We start from the raw sequence: 14,918 nt of genomic DNA, 5'->3' as shown, positions 1-14,918 counted from the left end.
CTCCAGAAGTATGTATTTTTATTCCCTGTTACAAGAGTGAAACCACAGTGGAGTTACTGTAATGCTGAGGCTGAACTAATCCCATCACAGGATCAGATCTTGGTAATAAAACAGTTCCAGGTGCGATCCAAGGACTAGGAATGTGTAGATTTGTTTAAACTGAAAGGTGTGGAGTTTTTTCAGTCTTTCCACTAATGAGGGAGATTTGCATGAGGTATGTAACTCCTGTCTCTCAAAAGAGAGACCTCCTTATTGCATAGCACTTTTTACTGGTATATCTATCTCAAATACATTACCAAGAAAGTTGATATTCTGCTTATGTTACAGATAGGAAAATGAGTGATGGGGATGCTCAGCATCTTGGTAAAAGTGAGCCATCATGTCAGTGGCAAACCCTGAAGTATAACATTGGTACAGTGCTCTACTTAGTGGGCTCTGTTGCTTTCCCTTATGCACATAACATCCTTAGAATTTGCCACTTTATTCATCATGAAACTTTGGGTTTGTGATGGGACAAGTTTGAAGAAGAGCTACACTTTTGAATATGCCCACATTGTGAGCAGCATTGGATGGAAAGGAATGAGCACACATTCGAAGATTGTGCCATGCTGCACATACATAGAGGACCATACTAAGGTTGCGTAGGCAATCTCATAGCCGGTGCCTCTAAGTTTTTCGGGCTTTGGTTTTACAGTTTCATGGACTATGTCAAATCAAGTGCTTGAGCTTTGTGAAATAGGCTGTACTTGTATATTGGGTTGCTAGCCCCAGCTCTCTGTTCCTTTCCACAGGCTGTGGCTCTCTTGGCAGCAGACAGGTGGAATGGCAGCAGATATTAGTTACCTCAGACATATAATATAGACAAATTCATAGCTGAAAAGGGAGATGAGCAGAGCTGGCTCTGAAGTCACACAAAGCCTTTATATCTGTTTCTGTACCATAACCCCCATTCAGAATTTATACAACAGTATCAGAGCAGCAGGTAGGTGGTGACTTCCAGCCATAACTCAGAATTTTCCATATGTGCATCCCACTTAAGGGCAGGAACAAAGCAGTTTGTGGCCTGAAGCATTCGTCTTTTCTGCCTGATCCATGTGTCCAGAGAGATTAGAAGAGAAAGAAAGAGCATGGTGATAGAGAAGGAGTATGGAGAAAACTGCTCCTCTGCATGTTCACCAGCACTTAGGGGAAGACAGTGAGTGGGTACTGGAGACCTGTGCAAAGAATATAATCGCCTGTAGGCACCAACTATGGGGCCTCAGGCTTTGGTTTCCTTTCACCTATGCTGCTGAGCAGAGGCTCTAAGCCAGGGACAAAGCGTTGTGGGACACATCCTCTGTAAAATTTCTACATTTCTTGAATAATACACAAAGCTTTTGGACCCCTTTTCCCCAAATACACATGAAGCCAATTGTGCTGTAGAAGAGAGTTTGAGAAACTCTGTAAGGAAAGCTGCTTACTTCTTCAGCCTTTGTACAGGAATTTTGAAGCAGTTTTTGCTATTCCCTGTTTTCAGGAGATGACGAAACTGACCGCTTAGTTTTTGCAGAGTTCATGTACTGTAGTGATATAGTTTTTATATCTCTATTAGGGTTGTACTGCCTTATTTACATTGTACTAGCAGTAGTGATGTTTTGTGTGTAGTCATATTACTGTTGGTTGGGAACAATACCAAGAAAACGGTGTGTTTCATGTTAATTATTTGCAAGAATAATTAAAGGATCATGCCAAAATCTTATCAGAGCATGAAAATTTAGCATGCCAAGAGTGAAGCTATTTAAGTGGCATACCAATGATTATTTGCTGACAAAATTCACTTTTAGAAACTCTCTTCTTTGTGTGACTGGTGGTTGTTACAAGTGTAGAGTACAGTTGTCAAAACCTGGTAGTAAGAAGAGAGAAAAAGTTTTCAAGTGACCTGTGATTGTAGATGCTTCAGCTTAAAAAACATCATCAGAGAAACTGATTCTTTGGAACTGAGCAAATATTTTCTGCAAAAGCAAGCCATGGGTGCGTATTTCAAAGTCAACCAGCACTGACACAGCTACTAATCCTTTTCTAAATCTTCACCATGAAGTTTTTGGACTCTAGTTACTCATCTGGAACATCGCTTTAATCTGTAAGTCTTATCTTATTTCAGAAGTATTGCAGCTGAATAGGAAAAACTGGCGATTAAGTTGTTCTGAATAATTAAACAATCTAAGATACTGTAAAATGGCTGTAGCTTATAGTCCATATGTGCCTTATGAAATTAATTCTTTGGTTACCATTACATCTTCTTAAGCCACAAAAATTTCCCTGATTGCTTTTTTTCTAAATATTTTCTCTGTCAAATGAATTAATGCATTCCCAAACAACAGATTTAACTGTCTCCAGTAAAAGGCAGTTTTGTACAGTGCAAATACCTTGACCTACAAAGTTAATCCACAGCTTTTCTTGAAGGATTTTTGTATACTTACAAACACTGGTCTGTTTCAGGAGGGACTTAAAAAGATTTACCTGTAGATGCTTGAAGGAACAACCATTTAATAAAGTAGTATTCAGATCGGCACATCATGTCTAACATTCGAAATGCATCAGTAGCACTAAGTCAGTTTGGGCGTCTCAGCAGTTAACTGGTCCCAGAAAGAGCATCGTCAATATCCCACAAAGTGCTGATCTTCAACATTTTAAATGCTTTGCAGAATTGATTTCTCAGTCCCAAGGCAATTGTCCACATCATGCAAGTGCTGCATACTGTTATAGTCAGAAGCCTCTGTTTGAGAGTAATCCAAGAAAGAATACCAGTATTTTTTTTCCAAATTCTTTTTGTGAAATATTTGGCTCCAATGCATAGCTAATTTTCATAAAGCTCTTTGAAAGTCTCTTTTTAGGAAAATATGTCTTTTTTTCTACGTGCATAGTTCATTCTTAAACCAAATCTAGCTAAAAATTGCCACGTAAGCTTTTTTTTTCAGGAGGGACAATAGCCATATTTTTGTCTCCTCACAGAAGGAATGCATTTATGCTTTTAAAATATATGTATTTGAGTAATCATATGAAATAAACAACATAAAGGTGCCATACTGAATTCATTAAGATATCTCTTTCATATGTGATTCCAAGTATCTAGATCCTTATAAATTTGTTGGCAGAGGCAGCAAATAAATGGTCTGACATATCAACCAGGCTATGAATATCTAAACATTAATACACTTCCAAGTTCATGTTTTGGTTTGGTTTTCTGCCTTACAAGTGACTTCAGTATAGGTTAAAAAGTCTCCATTGACGATGTCATCTCCAGACTATATTTAGCAGACAGATTTTTCCTGTCCTGTTATCACCCTTACAAAGCAAGGGTGACGGAGTGTCCTGTGGTCCTTGGTCCCCTTGGTCATTCAGTTCACTACAACATAACCGCAGGCAAAGTGAGACAACACATTTGTCAGGGAGTGGAGCTGCTGGGCCTTGGAGAGCCATGATTTCCATGGCTATTGTTATCCCGAGGAACAGAGGGCCCAAAGAAGACTAAAGGTAATGGATGGGTCACTGTTTCGGTCTTCTTCTTCTTTGATATAAATAATTATTAGGAAACAAAATCAAACTTTCGCCTCATAACCAGAAATCAGTACCATTTTTGTCTGACATAGTGACACCTTAAGTTGTTGAAGAGAACCCTCATTGGCTGCTAGGGATTAGTAGGGAAAAATATTTCACATGTGGGTCACCTGCATGGATCTAGCCGTGGGCACTGGTGATTGACAGCTGTTCAAATGTGATGTCCGTAGGAGGCCGCTGTGAAGAAAGTTGCAAGTTTCCGTCTGGGTAGGCAGGTGTCAGCACTACAGACCCGCGCTGCCGGAATTAGGAATCTCTGCTGGCAGTGAACCTCTGCTGGAGCGCGTGGAAACCTGCCCTCAGGGTGCTGGGTGTGGATGTTGGTGGGACACAGGGGTTTCTGCTGCTGGTGCTGCACTCGCACGGGGAAGTGGGGTGAAATCCACACCCCGTGCGAGCTCTCTCCCAGGGATGGGCCGTGCAAGTGAAGCAGGAGCCTGTCCCAACCGCTTTGTGCAGGGAATTCTCTTTAAGTGTGAGCATCACTGTTTGGTGTAGCCCTGGAGAAAGCAAATGTCAAAGTAAAGGACTTAGCGCCCTTCACTATATCTGTCCCAGATTCCTTCCCGCAAACCTGCATTTCACCCGTCCTGTCTCTTACCACTTCAGCTGCTTGCTACACTTTCCCATGCAAGCTTTTTTCTCCTTGTAAATGATGGGAAGCAAATATCTAATGTTATCTTGAGTGCTGACTCAAGAAAATTAGAGGAGGTATATTACAGTTCTGTTCACTATTCTTTCCAGAGAAAACTGCTGGTTAGGTCAATTTGCTTGGCGCTGTACACTGTTTTAATCTTAACTTGAGGCCTGCTGTAGATATACAGCAGCTGGGTCTAATGTCTTCATGCATGGTTGCAAGTAAGCCAGTTAATTTCTGTTTGTTGAGAGGTAGGAATCAAGCAAATTTTTCTCTGTTGAATGAAAACGTTGTGGGGCGGGTAACAGGTGAACAAGCAATACTGGATAAGAAAACAACCTGGAATTACCGCCTAATCTTTGAAGGGCTGGATTCCACAACAGGGAAGTCACAGTTTCATCCTGTTTATTATGGCAGTAGTTTAGCTCCATATATTCGATTGGGAGAATTAAAAGGAAAACCAGGCTTGATAGACCTTGTTTGGAAGAAGATGTGCCACCAGTGAAGTGGCACTTAGCTTTGAGCCCACTTGCAGTGCTTTAAGCTGCTATCTGGGCTGGTCAGTGTATCGCTAAGCCTATATACAGGCTACAAAAGCTGAACAAATTGCTCCCCCTTTACACTGAGGTCTGCTCAGGCTCTCGGTGACCTCTCAGGTAACATCCATCAAGCTTGTTGCTGTATGTCTCTGAAGGTAGCACTGGCTATGCAGAGTATTACCCATGGACAGCCTGAGTTCCTGCTACATTCTGTGGAGTCCTCAAAGACTGGGAAGAAATTCACTGGACCTTTAGATTTTAAAAAGGTGTTTAGAGTTATAGGCAGTCAATGAGTTATCTACTTAAAATTAGGTGCTAATAAAACCTCCAATGTTCTGCTTAACTGTAAGATGCAAAAGTTATGGGTCTGTACTCAACCTATAAACAATTAGGTTCCTATCATATTAACAGTAACTTAATTCTAAATACACCTTATTGTTATACCATGAAAGTACTTAAAACTGTTTGTGTATTTAGAAAATAAAATTTTAAATAAATTAAACAACAAATCTCAATAGTAGAAAATTAAATGCAAGTCTTCCCCCAGACGACCACCTACGGAGTCAGGCAGCTGTCTCCGCTCTTGCTGGGAGCATTGAGCTGTTGCCTGCACAGTGCCACAGCCCCGGTGGGAGCAGCAGAGCACAGACCCAGCTGATGTGGGCGAGGTGAGAGAGGGAGAGAAATAAGATATATTTTTTTTGTCCTCAATCTACCTTGATTACTTTGTGCTTGCTGGCCCTGTGTCCATGCTCAGTGATGAGCGTGCTTTCAGGCACTATGATATTTTATTACAAGACTTTCTTCACCTGTGCAGCCTAGCTCCCCTCGTTTAGTGCATAGGCACTTATAAAATGTGGGAAATCTCAGGCTAAGAGAGGTGCTGAATCAGCCCCTGTTACTCTATAGTTGGTATTACTGCTGAAGTTTCTGTATTGCCAAACCACCAACTGAGAGAAGTTGCATTTCAGAAGCCTTTTACCAAAGAATCGATGAAAGGCCATCAAAAATGACAGCCTGCTCAGGATAGAGACTAAACAAAATTAAGCCTATATGTATAATTTCCATAAAATACAATCTCCACTGTTAGTTAAAAAGACAGCTAAGATGCGAACTTTGGTCTGATGTTTCCTCTCAAGCTTGACTGCTTAAGGCACTTTCCTGCAGATTCCGGTGTTTACCTAAGCCCCTGGGTGAAAAGCCTCCTTCCTTTCCCCTACACCTCGTGGAGCTAATGAGCCATGTCTCTGATCCTCCCCAAACTCTCAGCTCAGCAGAATTTAATTCACTTTCTTTGCCCAGCTCTAACACATGCCACTAGGTTAAGGCAGGAGAATGAACCTTCCTACCTTTTTATGCTCACTGGAGGACTGACTGACAGACAGGTAGTACTTCTTAATGTTTCATCAGTCATTGTGTAGTTTGACACTAAAGCTAAACTAGCTTATTTGCTAGCTGCTACCAAAAGATTGTACCTCTCTCCTGCCATCTCGCTCCCAACTGCGTGGTGGCCCTGGGTCCTTTGCAAGGCACCTGGCCCCACAGGAACACGGTTCAGAGGTCTAGACCTGGAAAAAATGAACCTGCAAAAATATGTGAATAGATTTAGACGTCCACTTGGGTGTTGCTCATGTGCCCAAGGTGGTGGAAAACCAGAGGCAGGAATAAGTTTCTGGGGTAGCAGGGGCGAGATTGGACAGCTAATTTTAGCAGGGACACAGTGTTAGGTTGGCTTAGCTGTGTTGCCAAACTAGAGTTGGTATTCTGTAGAGAATAGCATAATTGCACTATTCGACAACAAACCTGTGGTTCCTGTTGTGAGTCAGCCTGTATAACTGAATTAACTTTCCCAGTGAATCATGTTTCTAATGTAGTTCATTAGACATTGTTGCACAGACCATCCGTTCGTGGCGACACTAACATGTATGCCTGCCGTGCCACCCCTTGTCTTGGTGCAGCTCTTCAGGCCTGTAGAATGAATGAGAAAGCTGACTAACATTAAGTTAAATAGAACTTCTTATTTCCTGGCAAATTAGTTTTAGGCAGGTCACTTGCATGTCGTGGTAGACAATTGTGGCAGCATAATTAAAGGAGCAACACAAGTGCTGGAATGATGATGGGAGAGTGGACAGAAAAGGAGTAGAGAATAACTGCTTATGCAGATATTGTCACCAAAAGACATACCTGTATAATCATTGCTGTAGTAAGGATTTAGCAAAGGCTTCCTTTTATCTAAAGTGGAAGGGATGTTTGCTTTTGGAGCAGGTCTGATTTTAACCATACTGCCAACATGCCACACTGTGAATCGTTGTGATAATCTCAAAGATCAACTGGGTAATGCAGTTTGCTTCTTGTTGTCAGTCAAAGTGGGTGCGACTCTGAGCCCTGAGTGTAGCATAAGATAAAGCAGATGTCTGACCAAAACTGGTAATGAGTTAGTCCTAGAAGGAGCTTCTAGGATTAGATGACATACTCAGCAGCCCTGATGAATGAGGGATGAAGAGGCTAGGGACAAGAGGGGGATTTCACAGATGTCACATCACCTGCTCGAGAGCATGCTCACCTTACTGAAACTGCTAAGCTGGAGCAGACAGACAGGGTAGATGACAAAACAAATCTGAACCTGCAAAATATTGTAGTTGTATGCATATACCTTCATTAGTGTCTGAAGGAGTTACGCTTACATCAGCATCTTTAACTACAGCTCTGTGCTTTTTCTGCTGGTATTTTTCAATAAATGCCATCGCATGAAGCGCTGCAAGGCCAGTGCGCTCTCAGATTCTCAGCAGAGTGTTACTGAAGTGGAAGGAGAGTGACAGCTGCATCAGTCCCACAGTGTGATAGAGATATTTTACAAAGAGCTTTGAAACACTTGGATATGTAATATTTTGCAGTTGCATGTGGAGTGCTCTGATGTCTCTTGGAGCAATTAAAAATCTTGCCATATGCTCCAACCTTCTTTTTGTGTGGCCGTGGGTTGTGTGCAAATCTTTGGGATGACTGTTAGAACTGTTGTGGGCATACTGGATGCTTTTGTGATTTGGGGTGCAACTTGAAATGTGCTCAGCGTCCCACGCTGACGCAGCCCATTGAACTGGAGCGCCCTCAACACCTCACCACAGCAGGCTCCGAACAAGTGGACTGCATTATATTAGCTTCCTCGGGAGGAAATCAAGCACTGTGCTCTTAAAATCATTTGTGCCTTTCTTTCTGCTCAAATTTGTAAGGGTTGACAAACTTTCGAGTAATTCCTTAGTGGTGCTTTGCTCCGCAGTGTGTGAAGGGGGACATTTGTCACGCAGAGCAGCCTGTGAGTCAGACCTGTAGGGCATGTCACTGGCACGTCAGCTTCTTACACAGAGGCTCAAAACAGTTTGTGTCAATGCTCCCCATTAGCCGCCCTAATTTTCAGATGGGAACTTGACTGTCACTTCGACTTAACTGCATCGCTTCCTAACATACCATAATGTGCAGGTTTTGTTTCCCTGAGTATACCATATTAAAGGCTTTATAACAAGACCTAAAATGTTGGTTTGTTTGCAGATGAAAGCTGGTATTTCACGTCCGTCCTCCGTCTTGTGACCCTTCAAAACAGAGGCAGAGCTACCTGTATACCCCGTTCATTTCATGCTAAATGTGGGTAACCTTTTAGTCAGAACAGGATCATTCAGAGTACTTTTAAAGTATGCCTACCAATTAGAGCTGCATATTGCATAACATGTTTAAAACTTTGAGTATTTCACATGTGCAGATACACTTTGTTACTAAAAGTTTACTTTATGTACTGTGAGCCCTGATCTTTATTTTAGAACTTTGTTTTACTTCTAGCTATCTCTATTACAGCTCCAATTCACAGCTCAGTCACCTTCTATCTAAAAAATTCTGAATTTCTAATTATGAAAGGGAGCTGTTTGTCATTGTTTGAGGTGTCTGTTTGACAAGCAGTCATGCAGAAATAGTGCAATGTGTAGGCTCCCAGTATAAATAGAAGCAATCATGATCCAAACTGTGGGTAAGTAATTAGAATAATAAGTAGAAATAAAGAAGCTTTGTCAGTTTGCATTCCTTTTTCTGAAGCAGCTAAGGGCAAGTATATTATAGAAACTGATCCTTATCTTTAGTTTTTCCACCAAAATAAGGATAAAATTGGATTTAAGAATAAGAGCTTACCATATGAATTTAGGTTTATGGAGGATGTACTGTAGACTGTCAAAAATAGTATGCCTAAGGCGGATTTCCTTCTAAAGAGAAGAATGCAATAAAGCTATGGGTTATACTGAAACTGAACTGCAATATAGTACAAAATAGTTTGGTTTAGTAATTCCTGAACTGTTACATTCAGATTTTCGAACCACTATGGTTCTTTGTTGATTAAAAAAAAATCCTCTGATAAATTCCAAGGACTGGTGAAGTTCAGGGTATAACTTTTCTTTCTCTCTGAACCTTTCAAAGCAAGAAAGAAATAATCGTTTACACTTCTCAAAAACTGAATAGTGACCAGAAGCTATTAAATGTATATGAAAAAGGTGATTGAGAATAGTGACAATGAAACCAGCCTCAGTGAAAAGTGACGATCACACCTATGTAACAGACTATATGTGACTTAAGAATGGTCTGAAAAGTTGGTCTCTTTTCAGATGTTTTTCACCCTCTGAACTAGGATCTAGTGGATGAGGTCAAAGCAGACTGCACCATGTGTATGGTCTGCACAGTCTCTCGCATGACTTAATCAGCCTCAATGCTGCTCTAAATTACTGGAGAACAAACTAGTCTTCTGATTCTTCATTGTATCATCTACTCAACATGACCCTCTTTTTGGATTACTCTTTGCTACAGGTTTCTAAATGTTCTGGAAATAAAAAATAAGCAGACAAAACTCATTTTTCTGGTACTGACAGTTCTTGTTTGTAGACTAGTTGTATAAATAACTCCAGGACATCTGACATCTTATTCATATAAAATGTGTTGGCAAAATTTGGCACGAATTGGTTCCATTTCATCAACTTTTTCTTTTTTTTTTTTTTTTTTTTTTTTAGTTTTCTGTGGGAGTATTTCTATTTTTTTAATCATTTTGGAATTTGGAAGTTTACTCATATCTCCTTAACCATATAATAGTTCAAGGAACACATAATCCCCTTTAGGCAGCAGCTTTTACAACATGTGGTGGGTGCCTCTGAATCAGCATCAACTGTTGGCATCTCCACTTCCTCCTTCATCAGAAGTGGTGGAGTTTCTTCAGAACTAGTGAGGAAAAGTATTTCAAGAGAACGTAAAGAAGTGGTGCTTCTTTCCTTAGGGGAAAACAAACAAGCAAACAAACAAAAACGAAGCAAAAAACCCAACAACAAAAAAAGCCATTTTTAATATTAAATGGAAGAACACACTTTTCAAAACATAAAAACATCCTGTGTACTTCCTTCAAACTTAAAAAGGAATTAAAAATCTCTCCTTGAGAATATACCCAGTTGATAAATGATGGTGAGAATTGAATATGACTTGTCATAAGACAGAGCTCCTTTGCCTGAATATTTGTAGTGTGATTCGATGTTTTTTTCATATGTGGAAACCTTGGATGCAGGATATCCTGTTTCTGGCAGGTCTAGAAAAGAACAAAATTCAGGATAATATAATTTTCAATCCGTACAGTTAGATTAATAAGATGCCTTATTGTCTTCTTTCTCCAAATATCTGATACATTTGATATAACTACTGGGAAAAATGCTTGAGCTCACTGTTCAGAAAAGTACTTCTGAGCTCCTGAGACTGGTAGACACTCTGTCTACCTCCCAGACTCATATAGGGACACTGGGTTTCCCTGGGTACCATCCAAGTGCATGGGCCTGGGGAGGTTTCGTGTCAAGGCCCCAGAGCAGGCCGCGGGTAGCAGCTCCTGCGGCGTTCTGTGTATGTACGCCGGGAGCTGCTCCAATGCAGATCCTGGGAGTAGTTCACCAGCGTGAGTGAAATGCTCTGGGTTTGGTGCCACAGAGCACTGAAAGTCAGTGGACCATGGCCGTTCTCCTGCTTGATGTTCAGGTCTCAAATAATACCAGTGCATCCAAATCTTCCTCCTCCAAACTTCAAGTACTTGTTGTTCAACATGCTGAACTCCGCAAGAAATAATTCGAGGGAATGCTTCAGGCAATGGATTGTAAAACTTAGAAAGGTCCAAAGGTTTCTTCTCATAATGGGATCCCAGCATCACTTAAATTCATGGATTACCTGATCCTTTTTTCTTCCTTAATTGGATATAGGATAGAAAATCCACATTGGCTTAGCTTTCAGGAGCTTAGTAGTGTGGGAAGAGCCTATTATATTATAGGCAGGTATAACCTTGATCTCCCTTTCCAGCCTCCCTGGTTGGAAAAACAGCTGGAGGACGGGTCACTTTATATAAAATAATAACTTTGGGGGATTCATGGCTTTGCTCTTCCCAGATTATGAGCCCAGACATTAAAGTCTGACCTAAGGAATGGAGCCTTTAGAAAACCTTTCCAGAGGAAGGGCTGGATGTCTAAGCTGTTTTCCTATCCCAACTCAGAGAATGATTTTTCTGGGATCATATATCAACAAATAAATTTCTAGCTAAGCTATGGGAACAAAACCAAGTGGTTTTGGCCAGTAATAACATCACAGTTGAGTGAGGATGATGCAGAAACCTGAATGTTCAGAACTTAATTTTTGTCTCATATTTCTAATACCCTATTTGAAATTAATAGACGATTTTCTATCTTATTTTTATGTTAACTGTGTTTCACAATTAAATTTTTCATCAAAACCACAACATTTCTCGATGTTGAAATCAATATTCTCTGATAACTTAATTCCATTTCTGGATGCAGCAGACCTAGATTCCTTTCTACACTAAATGGAAACAGAGTGCAGCGTATTTAATATCCTGTCATTGAGACAGTGCAGACTGCTACTATACAGTGTGTAGTATATAAGTATGTGAGTTTTGAGAATTAAAATAAGCTGGTAAGCTAATAAAAGATAATGTAAGGATAGTCATTGATTTTACCTCTCAATAAGGCCACCCTAAATAATTTCAAGCAGTTTGAATGTTTTGAACAATCTTTTTTGGGTAATCTGTGCAACTAACTCTTCATAACAATAATACTTTGAAATAGTTGATTTTCAAATACTGAAGCAAGCAGAGCATGAAGTTTAAGACTGCAAGGCAGTAAAGAGGAGTTGGTTTCATATAAAACTATTTTTAAAAAAACAGGCAAGACAAGTTCAGTGAAGCACAACTCATGTTTTAAGAAAACCTTTATTTGTCTTGTGTGGAAAGCGTCCTATCATTTATTTTATATATATATATATATGTTCTATTTTCTTGAAGGAAACACAGTATTGGTTAGAGGCGGTAAGCATTCATAGCTCCCTTGGTTATAACACTCTACAGTCTCAGCCTGTTGAATTCAGGATATGCAGCTGTTTTTGACTTTATATACTCTGTAGCCAAATAGGGTAAATACCCACTTGGGCCAGAGCAGAGCTGTTTGCAACCTGACCACTTGCTTTCATAATCTGAATTCAGTACCAGGTACCACTCTGTTGTTGTCCAGTAGGATACTGGCTCTGGCTGGGATGGAGTTATTTTCTTCATAGTAGCCTGTACGATGCTGTGGTTTAGATTTGTGGCTGAAACAGTGTCGATAACACATCAGTGTGTTAGCTGTTGCTGAGCAGTGCTTGCAGAGTGTCAGGGCCTTCTGGGTCTCTCACCCTGCCCCAAAGCAAGCAGGCTGGGGTGGACAAGAGGTTGGGAAGCAGACACAGCTGGGACAGCTGACCCCAGCTGAAGAAGGAGTTATTCCATGCTGTATAACATAATTTTCAGCAATAAAGTGGAGGGGGGAGTTTTTCCAAGGTAACCATCACTCCAAGAGTGGCTGAGCATCAGTCTGCTGCTAGGAGGTGGTGAGTGATTGCCTTTGCATCGCTTGGCTTTATCTCCTTTTTCTTCACTTATTAAACTATTTTTTTTCACTTTTGCCATTTCATTTTTTGCCTCATCCCACTGGAGGGGAGTGAGCGAGTGGTGGCATGGGGACTTAGCTGTCAGCCAGAGTCAACCCACCAAAAGTAGGCAAGATCTCTTGGGATACTCAAACGTTTCATTCTGCATTAATGAGGTATATCCTACTGAAAGCTCCCACCTTCAATTTTGGTAGTTTACATTGCACCAATATTCAACTTTATTCTCACATTATAATAAAGTTGGGGGCTAGTTGTAACTTTTTTTTCTTTTCTTCTTTGTTAGTTCTGTTGAGAATGCAGCAGACTAATATACTCAGGTCAAGACTTTGATCTTATATGTATTCCTTAAACCTAATGTGCCAAAAAGTGTAGGAAAGCCATGGATTTTGAGCATGCCATGTAATAAGCTTCAGAAAGGAGGGTCCCGGTACCTAATCTGCACAGAAATTACAGAGCTCGACCTGCAGTGTCTTCTTGGCACATACCAATATCTCCATTTCAACTGTATCATTAGTTTACACAAAACTGGAGACTGGAGCAGAAAATGTGACCTGACCTTTTATTTTTTATTATATATACAGCATTTCCTGAGAAATCTGTTCCAGTACATGATAGATTCTACTGCTCTTTCTCTACACAATACGGAAATAAGCACTTCAAAATTCAGTTTTAATTTTCAGTCTTGGGTTATCTGCAGTATGTTCATTTGGGAGGAGACATAAAATCATCTCTTGATAATGTTTGCAGATAGCATAAAGAGTGTTAAATTATGGTAAGTTGTACAATACAGTGTGGTAAACCAGCTGATTCAACAAAGTCCGTCCTGACATAGCTAATGGAACAATTATTCATCAAGGAACAAAGAATCAAAGCCATGCTGACAGAATGGAGAATTTTAGCTCAAAAGTAAGTAACTGATCAGGGGTTGTATGAAATGGGCAATTGAATAAGAGTTCCCATTACAGTGCTTGACCACGAATGTCATGGGTAATAGTAAGTATGACTTACAAGGTATATGCTTGTACGTGGCATTGGTCAAGCTGGTGCTAGAAGAATTCATTTAGTCCTGATGTCAGCATTTTTAAAGGTATATGGAAACGCTGAGCCAAGTTCAGTAAACAGCCACCAAAAAAAAAGAAAAAGTAGGAGGAAGTGAGGAGAAATGCCTTTTGGTGAGACACTTGAAAGCTCATTTGGTTTAATGTCTAAAGGAAAAAATTGGGAGCTGACTTGACTTTATCACTTACAAAGAAAATATTGTTGATTTCCTAAGAGACCCTTTGATCTAGCTGAGAAGGACATAATAAGAATCAATAGCAAAAGACTGAAGGTGCACAAATTCACATGACGAAGAATGAGTTCTGAGAAGAAAAACGCTTATCCATGGAAAGAAGCTGCTAAGTGTCTCTAAAGCTCCGTGGAGCATGATACAATTTCTCTGATTGACACTCAAACACAGCACTATCACCATCGGACATTCACAAGGTCAGACTAGACCAACGCAGATAGCTTTACGAATTGATACATGTATATGGTTTATAACTATGGAACAGAAATCTCACTAACCTGTAACTTCCATCACTGGTACGAGCAGCACAGAACAGAAAAAAATGATGCATGTTTTTAATGAAGGAGAGGAGCTAAACTGAAGGAGCTGCACTGGAATGTGGTGCCAACTTGCTTTCATAATGAGGTCTCAGATGAAATACAAGGAATGAATTCTACTGCCTGAGGGTGCTTCTTTTTGAAACTGATGATTCATTCAGTCTCTTCACTTTCTTTGGGGTTTTGAGTAGTGAATTCATTGGGTTTGCATTGTGTTTTAGGCCTGTCTCTCCATCTCCTATAGATGCAGTTTCCAGCTATGATTAATTTCTCGAGATAGGAAAGGAAGTCTGACATCTAGTCTCTGGTTAATACAAGCGTAACTCAACTGCAGTTTTGCAAATTATTTACATCAACACAACAGGCTCATTATTTGGCTCATTTACTGTTCTTTTCTGAAGGGAAGGCAGAAAGGGTTGCTTTTCATATTCTTAGGTGTAACTTAGTCGCTATTCTTATTTCTCTTGTTCAGTGCTGTGATTGGAGAACAGACATCCAAGTGCCAAACATTGTGGGTCACTCTGGAGTTTTTTATCCATTTTACAAGTTACTTA

At 40.3% G+C, this 14,918-nt stretch overlaps 1 protein-coding gene across 10 annotated transcripts in view; it reads left to right on the top strand.

The window, feature by feature from the left end:
* Positions 1–14,918, top strand: part of STAU2 (staufen double-stranded RNA binding protein 2) — a 172,775-nt gene that overhangs the window by 135,494 nt on the left and 22,363 nt on the right. The window lies entirely within an intron of this gene.

The sequence above is a fragment of the Columba livia genome, chromosome 2, assembly GCF_036013475.1.
Source record: "Columba livia isolate bColLiv1 breed racing homer chromosome 2, bColLiv1.pat.W.v2, whole genome shotgun sequence".
NCBI lineage: Eukaryota > Metazoa > Chordata > Aves > Columbiformes > Columbidae > Columba > Columba livia.
The sequence above is the reverse complement of the archived record's forward strand: the minus strand, read 5'-3'. Positions and strand labels throughout refer to the sequence as shown.